At 35.9% G+C, this 13,382-nt stretch overlaps 1 protein-coding gene across 1 annotated transcript in view; it reads left to right on the plus strand.

Moving 5' to 3' along the window:
• Window positions 1-6,900: 6,900 nt before the first annotated feature.
• LOC100431171 (orthodenticle) overlaps window positions 6,901-13,382 on the plus strand; it is a 99,069-nt gene continuing 92,587 nt past the window's right edge. The window contains 1 exon segment of the mRNA NM_001184738.1: window positions 6,901-7,217. The gene's annotated coding sequence lies outside the window, so the exon portion shown is untranslated.

Genomic DNA, 13,382 nt, shown 5'->3' on the forward strand with positions numbered 1-13,382 from the left:
GTGCATTTAGGTTGTAGATGTCTGTGGGCTCCAGTAACCACTTAACACCAGGTGGGCTGTGAGCTCATCCAATCATCCAAGCAATAAAAAAAATTACAAAGAATAGCCTTAATATAATTGAGACTTCCAGATTTCATTCTGGGAACCACTTAACAACAAGTTAGCTGTGATCTCATTTATGGGCGATAAAAAAATTCAAATAGGTTTGCCACATACCAACGTCCACTTGATGGTGAGTATGTAGCAGTCACAGATATCGGTAAAGTTCCTTGGAAGATAATTCTTAAGCGGATCACAAGAGTGACGTCATAAATCGTAAAACATCTTTTTAATATTAATCGCAGCCGTAAAAATATTGTCATGAATGAAATATCTACCTATACGGAAAATAGAACTAATTTAATTAAAAAATTCATAATAAATCGAGAAAAAAAAAAACATCAAAACAACATCATTAATGTCACAACACGAATACCTATTAGTTTTAATAGAATCGCGCGAAACTTTTATTAAAAATAATGTTTAAATGTATTCTAAATTTAAAAATGCGCAGGGCTTTGAGCGCTGCGACCGAATCAATAAATTCCGTAACGAAAACCATCTAACACCACTCCGCCTACCATGTAGCTCGCGTTCAACACATTCACACGTTGCGCTTGTGTAGTGTTTGTGAATAAGCGCGTGGCGTGACGTCACACTGCATGCGCATCATGAAAAGTCTGCTCATCTCTCCCACGCGCGGTCCAGCTTATGAGTGTGAAGGGGACAGTTAATGTTTTGATTTAGTTAATGTTTATAAATATAGCGTGGTATTATTTTATTATTGTTTTAATATTAAATTATTATTGTCTAATTATAATTGCATAAGTTGATAAAAAAATGCTGTGCAATAGCTTTACCGTGACAGTCTTAAGTGCCACACGTGTTTTTTATATCTGAATCTTACTTGCAAGGGCTTTTTAGCGCAACGCATTACTACTTCGCGGCAGAAATAGGCAGGGCTGCGGTACTTATCCGTGCGGACTAACAAGATGCCCTATCACGAGTTAAAATGCATATAGACGCTTGAAAGGCAAACGTGACTAAGCGACAATGCGTGAACTTTACAGTAGACTAATTTAAAGTTGAAATACCTGAAAAAATATCTATTTTAACGAATCTAGCTGTAGGATTGAAATGATTTTAATAGGCCTAAAAATATATATTTTTTGCGCATCGAATATGGTTATTGCCTATCGTTTAAGTACAAAGCAGTTATTGTCGCTTAGTCACGTTTGCCTTTCAAGCGTCGATATTATCGTATTTTAAAAAGAAATGTGATTAAAATTTTCATAATTTTGGAGGACAAGGACATTAAAGTTCTGACAGCGAGGCAGACAGGAGCGATACTAAGATAAATAACTGACACAGATAACATAAATTTTCGACGGGCACCGCGCATTGAAAAGTATAAAATCTCATATTTAACGTACGCCACACTTTTGTTGAAGCCGACTTAATATGCTAGAACATACATGGATAGCACTGCTTATTATTTATAAAAATTTATAATTTGTGAAACGATACGGATGTGTCATATTCTCAGTCAGTTGTTCTTATTACTAATTTCCTCGTCCGCTGATGATAGGGACAGTTGTGAGCACACACGAATTTTTGCTATTGTCTCGCCTATATCTATTGCAAATTAATCAGGCAATGCCATCAGACCGACAAGTTAGCCGTCATTTGCAAAGCAACTCAAAGATTGACCTAGTGTCTCTCTTAACCACCTAACGTCAGGTACGCTGTGAATAGTTTTGTACATAAAAACTGGCAAAATGTGAAACAAATCGGACTATCCACATTAAGACTTCCTTCATTAGCCAGACAAAACCAATGACATTTACCATCCAGCCATCGCGTGACGTAACAACGTATCTGCTGACTCGTTTACATAAAATGCTACTTTATGATTTTAAAAATAGAGTCGAAATTTGTTTATTAGAAACGGAAAACTTGTATGCATTCCGTGAAGGTGTGAAACTTATGACATTCGGAAAGTACACGAGGTTCGAATTTGAATTTTTTAATATCGAATGCGGCGGTCTACCGTTTAGTAGCCAGTTACCAAATTACCTATCATAAAATATTTGAACGTTTCATTTTTTTTTTGTAGTTTTTTAAATTTCAAATAGTTTTGGAATGTCGATACATTCGACTTTAAATAACATTTTTCTGTTGGCAGTACGAATGTTTTTTTTTTCTCTTTTTTCTTCCAGAAATTTCTACATAATAAGTAGCAAATATGTAATAGCCTCTTTCCTATGTAAATTCGACTGGCAGCAACATTTTTTAAATTAAATGTGAAGTCTTCAAGCAGTACCATGATGAGAATAAACAAAAAATAAATATTTAAGGCTTTCTAACTTAAACCATTACTACTACCAATAAAAATTTATGAATAATTATCGAAAGAACTCCGGTGGTCAATTTTATAAAATGGCCACGAAGCATGCCCTGACAAGCTTACCCTTGACGCGCGTTAAAATAGTAAAACATCCCCGTCTCTTTCGCTCGCGTTATAGGTTCGCAAGTTGAAAAGGGATGAGAAGCTGTGATTATATTTTCTGGTGGCATTTTTTTGTTTGGTTGATAGTAATTTGAAGCATAATTGATACAGCGATCGTAAATTATAAATTCATGCTTTTCTAGCTACCGGATCTCGCTTCGAACGTTTTATAGATACAATATAGTTAAGGGATTAGAAAAAAAATAATAATAAAAATAGAGAATTTATTGTTTTTTGTTTTTTTTTTTTTTGGTTCGGCTTCCGTACGAAGGTTTATATCTGAATGCGTTTTAGGAATTCGTTAATAGTTCGGTTTATGAGTTTTAAGGAGTTTATAGAAGATACGTTTGATTATAAGTGTTCAGTTCGGCAATGCCTCTTGAATTTATTCCAACAGGTACGCCCGGACATGTGCGATGAGTCAAGTGAAGGCAAGCACTTGGTAATAATATAAGCAGTCATCTATCAACGTTCCCAAAATGCTACTAACGCGGTTTCAAGCTAAATTCTTAGACGCGTTCTGTAAAATGAGCGATATTTTATTGAATATTTAAATTTTTTAGATTTTTTTTTTTAAGATTCCAATTTCGAAATCACTCACGAGTTTTTTTTTTTAAAACGTTTTAAACTCAAACGTAAAGACAATTTAGCTTCTTTTTTTTTGTTTTTTTTTCTTCTGTAAATCGTCTATTGTCTGTGACCGCATTCGTGGACGACAATTTTTGCTGCCTCTTTTTCGGGATTAATTTCATAGACAATTGACAAGTTACTGGAAGGACTTTGAATTGTTTTTTTTTTGTTTGTTAACAATTTGTTTTAGATTTTTCGCGCTTATCTCTGCGTTATGGAGCGATATTATTGAAGGAATACTCGCTTACTTTGCATTGAAAAATAAATAGTAGGCTTTTTCTTTTTTTGTCCACATATTATTATGCTGATAGCCTTGACCGGGTATCCGTAAATGAATTCACCAGGGTTAAAAAACCAAAAAATGTTATAGAAAAAAATATAGCTACCTATATACTGGTGGTAGGACCTCTTCTGAGTCCGCACGGGTAGGTACCACCGCCCCGCCTATTTCCGCCGTGAAGCAGTAATACGTTTCGGTTTGAAGGGTGGGGCAGCCGTTGTGACTATACTGAGACCTTAGAACTTATATCTCAAGGTGGGTGGCAGCATTTACGTTGTAGATATCTATGGGCTCCAGTAACCACTTAACACCAGGTGGGCTGTGAGCCCGTCCAACTGTCCAAGCAATAAAAAAAAATTTATACATAAATTAAGGACGTTTTTTAAAAGTAAATTCAAAATATTACACAAAACAAATAGAAGAAGCTTTAAGCTCACGGAAGGCTCCACCGGACTTCCTATAACAATACAACACATTGTCTTATTGTTAAGGGTTAATTTGCAAAACTAAAGGTGCGAAAAAGGCTTAGTGAACTTAAGAATCAATTTGGATCCAGCTTTTGTCTGCAAAGGGCCACCTTGGTCGTCGCTAAGCCAAGATTTGGTACCTCTTGGCTGTATTTTTTTTCCTACCTGATAGCCTTGAGAGGTTATTTCAGCTTAACCCTAACATGTAGGTGAGCTCGCGGGACTCAAACCGGAGTGTTGCTAACACTGGCCCTAGCAAGAGCAGTGCTTCGCAGAATCTACCACCGGATCGGAAACGTGACCCACTGAGAAGATCCGGCGAGAAACTCAGTGGCCTATGTCTATGGGCTAATTTACTCGTCGAGCCCTTCGTCGCAAGCGACGGGTTCGGCGAGGACCAGTGCTTGAGGTACCTAAAAGCACCGTTAATGGATCGGGAGGATCCGTAATGACGTGTTTAGGGCGACGTCGACTGTTTACCATCCGGTCTACAGGATCGGGTATGTAATTCCCAGCGGCCACGACAAGAGAGTTCTCATGTCGTGTCGCCTTCTCGAAGTGGCGCAATGATGTCGACTGTAGTTGGCTGCATAGATCCTACAGACGACTTACCGTTGACAAATACTTACCTACGTTGTTCGTTTCTGTGAAAATATATTTTGTTTTTAATCAATCTTGTTTTGAGTATAGATGTTTAGCATTCGCCATTATATTTACTCTGGGTCAATTTAAACTACATAATTATTTAAGTACAAAAACCAATTCGGATCTACTCAGTGGGTCGCGATTTCGATCCCATGGTAGATTCAGCGAAGCGCTGCTCTTGCTAGGGCTAGTGTTAACAAAATTGGATGTAATCTATAATCAATTTTAATGCAATTAAATTGAAACTGGTTGAGATGAAACTAAATCAAAGTGTCATTAAAATGTCGGTTATTTACTGAAACTTTAGTGGATTTTTTGGAAAGTAACGGAGATACCACGTTCCGCATTCCCACATATACCTAATGATATAGTAAACAATATAACTACAAGTTGCTACTTATTTTGTATTTAATTGCATATTTTTAGTATTTATTTGTATTTAATCGTATGTAAGTCTATCTTATATTGTATTTATTTTTGACATGTGCATTTATGTATATATTTTTATGTAAGTTTATTATGATATAGCACCCTTCAGTCCACTTATTCCTCTCCCTGCAAGGTTGCCTGGAAGAGATCACTTTCAGCGATAAGGCCGCCAATTTATGTCACCAACTATTATTTGTTTTATTTGCTCACTCTGTATATATGGTGTTAAATAAAGTGTTATTATTATTATTATTATTAAACAGTTAATAAGGCACCGTTATTAAACGTTTTCTCCTTCGTCGTTACCTCATTATTGAGAATCGCGACTACACATTGTAAGTCCTTCCATGAAAATCGCTGCGAGGTGAACCGCCTATTGGATGCTGCCTTCTGTGTCCTTATAGCGTCCGCTCATCTTGTTGATACTCAGCCTTTGGCTCGTCTTTCTCCACCTGACCAAGATTGAGAAGCTGTTGCAAGAAGAAACACTAAATTAACAAAATTAAAATAAAATGGCACACACGATTTCGCTAATCGCGTTCCCGCCAAAAAAACGTATTTGTAACAGCGGCGACCCGCGATACGGTTCATTCAAATGACCATAGATAAAAATCAGTCGAAGGCAAAATGATCAGACAGCCAGAGGCAAAGCCGAGTTCTACCTAATGCTGACCTTCGACAAACTTCCTTGGAAGAAGTACAATAGATTCACTTCAAGGTAAGGTTGTACGAGGTAGGAATTATCTCGGAAAACCCAATGTGCATTATAGCAGTCGAACTAAGGTATTCACCCAACGATGGATGTTTTTTATTGTTGTTGTAGGCAGACGAGTATATAGCCCATTTAATGGTAAGCAGTCACCGTCACTCGTGAACGCAGTTATTAGCCAGCCAATTCGTAGCTTACAGAAATAACAGCAGAATGAATCATAGACACCTCTAAGTTTTGATTAATTTTATGTATAAGATTTTTTTCTTTTGTTTACCTATATTTATAAATTATTCCGTCTATGGCATAAGCCTGCTACTACTACACAAAAAGGAAATCAATAAAAAAACAAAGAAGATTATGGCACTCAACTGTTTTGTCTTTGCCTATTGATATAGTGATAGATATTTAATTAATTCGATATAATAACGTAATAATCCTAATTAACAAATGGCCTATCAATAGACTAGAGATTTTTTTTTGGATTCAATGTCACATATTATCATTTTAAGTCATGGAATACAATCGAGCGCCAACAACAGTGTTTATTGATATATATTGGAAATGTCAGGAATCTAAATTAATAATGCCATTCTTAATTATGATAGCTTAACAAACACGGTGCAAAGCCACTTTCAACTTTCAGTTGATCTTATTGCGTCTAAAGGTTATAATTAAAAAAGAAAACAAAAAAATGTAATTTACATAATTAAAAGCGACTCCTAGTTTCGCCATATAAAAGAACGCCATAAACTAATCATCTTTAAAACCACCAACTAACATTTGAGTCGACTATTATCAAAGGCGGCAATCTGACTTTTGGACAATGATTGGTAAATCAGAAAAACGAATTATTGACTTTGTATTCCATCGGCAGTCACAAAACTCTTCGGAACGACATCTTAGATAAATAACAGGTTAACTATTAACCTTTATTTAATGCAGGTTTTGAACCGTATTCTTTGAAGGAGACGATTATATTCAAATAAATCTGTATTGACATATCAATAAAATTTTGTTGTCCAAATGCACAGATTGCCGCCTTTGATAATAGACGACTCATTTATTGTACTAACAAAAAAATAAATAGACAAAACAATAAACAAATTTTACTTTTTACCTGAAAATTGAGAATCATGGCTGACTGGGGCGCGGGAGGGGACTATTTTACGGCAGTCTGGCTGCCGCCGCCATTGGTGATGCGTCTGTCCGCGGTACATTATCGAATTCTCCCGCGTACAACGCCATAACTCTTAGATTTCACACAAAAAGGCCTAAATATAGTTTTGTAAAAGTGTTTTTTAATGAATAAACTGATTAAAAAATATGTTCTCCCTGATAAGATTATGAACATATCAATTGTTGTTCAACTCCAGTGATAGATTGACGAATTTATGTTTAGAAAAGAAAGAAAAAATATATTATATTGAATCGAGCTCCATGTGTTTTTTGGTTTTAGTGTTTTTTTAATTTGAATTACTTCGGTGTTTGGATTTTAACGTTTTCAAGGTAAGTCCCAGCTAATTTATTTAAGAAGTCTTGCTGTTTAGCCCATCATTATGTTTTTGTTTACACGTAACAATTTCTTTATCCGACTACCCCACTGTAAAAAATGGGAGCAATAAAAAATGCTATGTGTTGTTGAATTACGTAACCACTCGTCAAAATATGCGATTTGATTAAGAAAATTTTGGTTAAAGATCGTCCGTTGTTTCTAACAGAAAAACCTATTGCTTGTGTAGGTATATTTGCAGTTGAAATATTTTTTATTTATTTCAAAAAACCATGTTTATTAAGTTAGTTTTTGTTAACTAACAGAAACTAAATCTAAAACTAAAACTAATCATGTATGCTTTGTTGTTCACCGATGAATTACTGCGTAGTATTTCGCTTTTGAAAACGATAATTTTAACATAAAAAAAAGACGCCAATATGATTTACTAACTAACCCAAAACACATTTTGTAACGGAAAATTACTTGAAATTTTTTATGTTCATAATTTTTTTTTTTAATTTTGTCTTAGCAGAGGTGTCTTAATACGTACATATTAATCAAACAAGTCGCTTTATCTCACTTCGCATCGTTTTCTAACTTATTAAGTTGACTAGCCAAGGTGTTGAAATTATTTCATAAATCATGATGATATGAGATTTAAAAAGCGGCCAAAACCACCATTTTGATTTTGTCGAAAAAATTCGCGCGTATTAATCGTTAATAATATTAAAGCTGATTTATTTATTGTAATATAAAAAAAAAAACTGTTCGCATGTTAAAATTCAACTTATACAATTAAGAAATTAATAAGGAATCGAATAGTTCAATTTCACATTTTTAAATCGTAAAGCAAAATAAAAAATACTTGAATCATATCTTTTAATTAATATGACGTTATTATCTATATCTATACTATATTAATATTATAAAGCTGGAGAGTTTGTTTGTTTGAACGCGCTAATCTCAGGAACTACTGGCCCGATTTGAAAAATTCTTTCAGTGTTAGATAGCCCATTTATCGAGGAAGGCTATAATAACATCACGCTAAGACCAATGCAAGCGGAGCACCAAGAAATAATGTTTCAAAATCGGGGTTTTAATCCCTTTTGAGAACTTCGCTGCGTGCGCTGCGGAATCTGTTAAAGTTTCGCTAAAGTAATGTATGAGAGAATTGTTCCCCTTTAAAATATCTAAAAAAAGTCCGCGACAGTATATTATTATGTCTATATATTAAGGTTGGCTCACCATAAGGTTTTTTTTATGTTATTATTATATTATGCATTATTTATGAACTATTCCACGCGGACGAAGTCGCGGGCAAAAGCTAGTTGGTAATAAACGTAAGCATTGAATTTATTATCTTTATTCACGAATGAAAATATTATAATTAAGGATCGCTCGCGTGGGGCAAACGAATGCGTGCCTCGTGTACGTGACTAGTATTTGAGACTTTGACCTCATGTCTCAAGCTTAGCGTAGTATAATATCAGCGCGTCGTTCAATATATAAAAAAGAACATTCGACTTGATATTGAGGTCGGTAGCGCCTCTGCTGTATCCGTCTCAAGGTAACCAATCATCGTTATGTGAGTTGTAGCAATAAAAAGGGCTTAGAGATACCTCTTACATTGTGTACGTGACTTTCTATATTTTTTTTCTCGAGCGACCTAACATTTATAACTATACAGCCAATTACACTTTACTGGTGGTAGGACCTCTTGTTAGTCCGCGCGGGTAAGTACCACCACCCTGCCTATTTCTGCCGCGAAGCAGTAATGCGTTTCGGCTTGAAGGTCGGGGCAGCCGTTGTTACTATACTGAGACCTTAGAACTTATATCTCAAGGTGAGCGGCGCATTTACGTTGTAGGTGTCTATGGGCTCTCACTTAACACCAGGTGGGCTGTGAGCTCGTCCGCTAATCTAAGCAATAAAAAAAATGTAACTTTATCATCACAACACAAATAGGCGGACGAAAAAAAAACTCTAACTAAAGCTAAATTTGTTTCATTCAATGAGAATTATCTAGACTATTAGAGGTCCCGCAGTAGTCGAAATTCGACTACCTATAATTAATTGGAATTGTATGTTTGTACACTATTATGATTGTATTTTATACTTCTATAATCACAAATTTCGCCAAGACTAAAAATGTTAACAAAGACAAACAATATTTAATCTCAATTTGACCACAGACGTCAAGAACAAAAATTTGACATTAAACAGTATGCATGCGTGTGTGCGTCAAATCATGGTATGTAGTGTGTGTAATGTTTTCTTTATTGATTTAATGTATCTTTTATGCATTATTTTAAAAAATTGTGCACTTCTTCTCTATATTCTCTATAAGTGTGGAAAATTTCATACTCCTCCGTCCGCGCAATTTTCGTAAGAAGGGATACAAAGCTTTTGCTTCACGTATTAATATATAGATTTATTAAGTACAAGTCGAAAGGCTTTTGTGACGTCACAACACAATCGCACCAGCCAATATTAATAATTGTAATGAATCGGTGAATAAACTTCAATTTCATGGCGCGACATACGCAATCGGCCTATCCATAATGAGCATTAAGATCATTTCTCAAGCGGGAACGGCATTATGGTGTCTACCTATAGTTCTAGAAAATTCTACCGAGTGGACCAAGCGAGTTTTCCATTGAAAACCATTAAAAAGTTTTCATACGCGGTTCCACCATAAAAAGCGGCTTGATGTATTTTTTTTTTGCTTACATGTGTGGACGAGCTCACAACCCACCTGGTGTTAAGTGGTTACTGGAGCCCATAGACATCTACAACGTAAATGCGCCACCCATCTTGAGATATAAGTTCTAAGGTGTCAAGTATAGTTACGACAGCTGCCCTACCCTTCAAACCGAACGCATTACTGCTTCACGGCAGAAATAGGCAGGGTGTTGGTACCTACGCGCGCGGACTCACAAGAGGTCCTACCGCCAGTAAAAATTAGTACCACCAGTATAATTGGGATCGTGGCAAATAAGACTATACCATTGTTGCACTTTTCTTTTTTTTCTTTCAAATCATCTTTATTATAAAAAATTATAATTAACTTTTTTACGCAATGCTCATTTTAGCGTCTTCGCCATCTTGTTTTTCTTCTGTCATTCTCTTTTTCGCTTTCTTACCGTATTCTCTCACTCACATCTTGAAGTCGCTTTCAGACTACGCTATAATATAATTGCATATAGTTTAAAGCTCATAGCACAACAATATCGCACACCATACATTGTTATTGATATGTTCCCCCACAGACACAGCCCACTGAGTTTCTCGCTGGATCGTCTCAGTGGGTCGCGTTTCCGATCCGGTGGTAGATTCCGCGAAGCACTGCTCTTGCTAGGGCTAGTGTTAGCAACGCTCCGGTTTGAGACCCCTGAGCTCACCTACATGTTAGGGCGAAGCTGAAATAGCCTCTCAAGGCCATCAGAATAGGTAAGAAAAAAAAAAGACGTTCACACTGTACTATAATATATTATTGGCTAAGTATAAGCTGCTATACTATATGGCGCTATAGTATAGCGTAGTCTGAAAGCAGCTTAACGCTACGTTCTATAGTATTTTCACACGTTCCGTTCTTAGCAATCCTATATTCGGCCAGAGCATATGCCGGTATACTCTATGTATTATATCGCCCGTACTCCGACGATACTTTTTAGTAGACTTTTACCAAAACCATGCCATCGGACTTGTGCTATTTATTCTCGGGCATCAAAAAACCTGAACACATCCAGTTCAGGCCTATCTATCATTAACTTCGATCAACAATAGTAACTAGATTTCGGGTCGGTGCATAAAATCCGTCTCGTCAAATAACAGCGCACTTGAAATGTGAGCTCTTATTTTGTTTAGTTCACTTCAAACACAGCCAATGTCAACCCGTCTCACAATACCGCAGTGTGTATTCAAAAGTTGCAAAAATAAGGCCCGAAAAAGCAATTTAACGGCCGGAATATCTTACATTCGGTAAGTACATGAAGTATAAACTATATTGTAAGCTTTAAACTTATAAATAATATTAAATTTTGAACAAAATTACCGATTTTTAACCACCGCTACAAATGTTGGCCAAGGCTCGGCCAACACATGGACAAACTTTTGCTTAACAGAACAGTAAATGCATGGAGTAGATTTGTGTTGTAATAATTTTTTAAAATTTGTTAGCAGCATTTCAAAATTAGTTGGTTAAAATTGGTTAATGCTGCTTTTGTGTCTGTTTGTTGGACTCTCATTAGATACTTAGCTTTCCATTTTTATTTTAGCTTTCCTAGCAAACACGTGTGCAGAATGGATCTCGATTGTCGCCATAGAAACAAGAGATGACTTTTATAAGCCAGCTAAGATCTCCGCTTATTGACATTGGACATCTTTGCCTTCCGTGCTCACGGCTACTGAAACGTGGCCGAAACATTGTAATAAAAATACCACGCTTGAAACCGTTTAAACGTTGTTTTATTATGTGCACTGGTCGCGAAAACTTAAAAATATATATTACACAAAAACGTAACGCTAATAAAATAATAAGTTATGTAACTAACACACATACATTTCCAAAACATAAAAAGTAAACAACTAAACTTTTACTTTAATTCATTAATAAATTATTTTAGTGTTAAGCGCGACTCCCTTACCTCCTGTAGTAAATAGAAATCGGCATTTCAAGAAGCAAAAATAAATAAAGCAAAACGATGTTAGTTCTCAGAGCAATTAAGGGAAAAGTTACTTTATTTGTTGCCTTTAAGATTGATTTAACATTAAAAGTTGTTTAAAATATGTCTTTTTATTTGTAAGTGACAGGAGTAATTTATTGCTTTGCTCGTTTTATGTGACGAATGATCGTAAGTATTAGATAATGTTTTGGAGATTTGTGACTTTATTACTAGGTGCCATAGTTGTTATTAGTTTGAACGTAAAAGTGTTTCAAAACTTTTTTCTCCGTTTGTTAGTAAACGAATGTAGCTATATAAGTATAAATTCACGCGGACAGTTTTTGCTTTAATTTTGTACGTATCCCTTTATCTAGTTACTATTGTTGATCGAAGATCATTAAACTCAATAAAATCGATAAAACAAACACACAAATACATTATCAGATCTATATATCAATGATGAATGGTAAGTTAATCACCGAATTACAACATTTAACCTTTAAATAGCTTACGCAATCCCCCGATAGTAAATGCTAATTATCTATTTGTCAATTGAGGTTTGATTCAACAAAAAAAATAAAAAGTCGATTCGCGTGACGTCATTAGTGTGGTTAGACTAGACGAGAGTGAAAACGCGAATGGTACGTGTACAAACGCGATTATATATGAACTAACTGTACCGGTCCGCTTCGCTGGACATTTAAAATTAATTATTTATTGTCATTATTATTAGGGAGTCCAATACTCATATAAATATTAGCCTATCCATTAAGTACATGTATTTTCTACATGGATACCAAGTTTCAAGTCAATCGGATGGATATTTCAGTAGTTATAACGGAACATCCGCAAAAACCACTGTAGATTTATATATTAGTATAGATACGGCATCTTTGTAACACGACTTCTTTGATTTCCCGCGTCAAGCGACAACTTGACTGCCACAGTTATGCCAGCTTAACCTGGCGATTAGGTGAGCTCACGAGGCTCTAACTTGACGAGTTTGCTAACACTAGTCCTAGTAAGGGCAGTGGTTTACTGAATCTACCACCGGATCGGAGACGCGACCACTGAGAAGATTTGGCGAGAAACTCAATGTGTGAAACTCATGCTGTCATGTTCTGATCTTGTGTTGACTTGTATATCCTCCTTGCGTCCATAATCCTCAATGCTCCGTGAAGCAGTAATGCGTTTCGGTTTGAAGGGTGGGGTAGCCGTTGTTACTATACTGAGAACTTAGAACTTATATCTCAAGGTGGGTGGCGCATTTACGTTGAAGATGTCTATGGGCTCCAGTAACCACTTAACACCAGGTGGGCTGTGAGCTGGTCCAACCATCTAAGCAATAAAAAGAAAAATGCTGAGGGTCGTGTTCTCTTACAACTTTCTCCTGTATTATCCTGCGCCATTCCTGCATATCCTCGGCTGTGTATATAGAAACTTGGACTAGAGGATTTTGTATATTATATATTTAAGCTTATTTTGAACATTTCGCTAGCGCGATTCAGGCGTCCC

This window comes from Bombyx mori, chromosome 24 (genome assembly GCF_030269925.1).
Source record: "Bombyx mori chromosome 24, ASM3026992v2".
Taxonomy (NCBI): domain Eukaryota; kingdom Metazoa; phylum Arthropoda; class Insecta; order Lepidoptera; family Bombycidae; genus Bombyx; species Bombyx mori.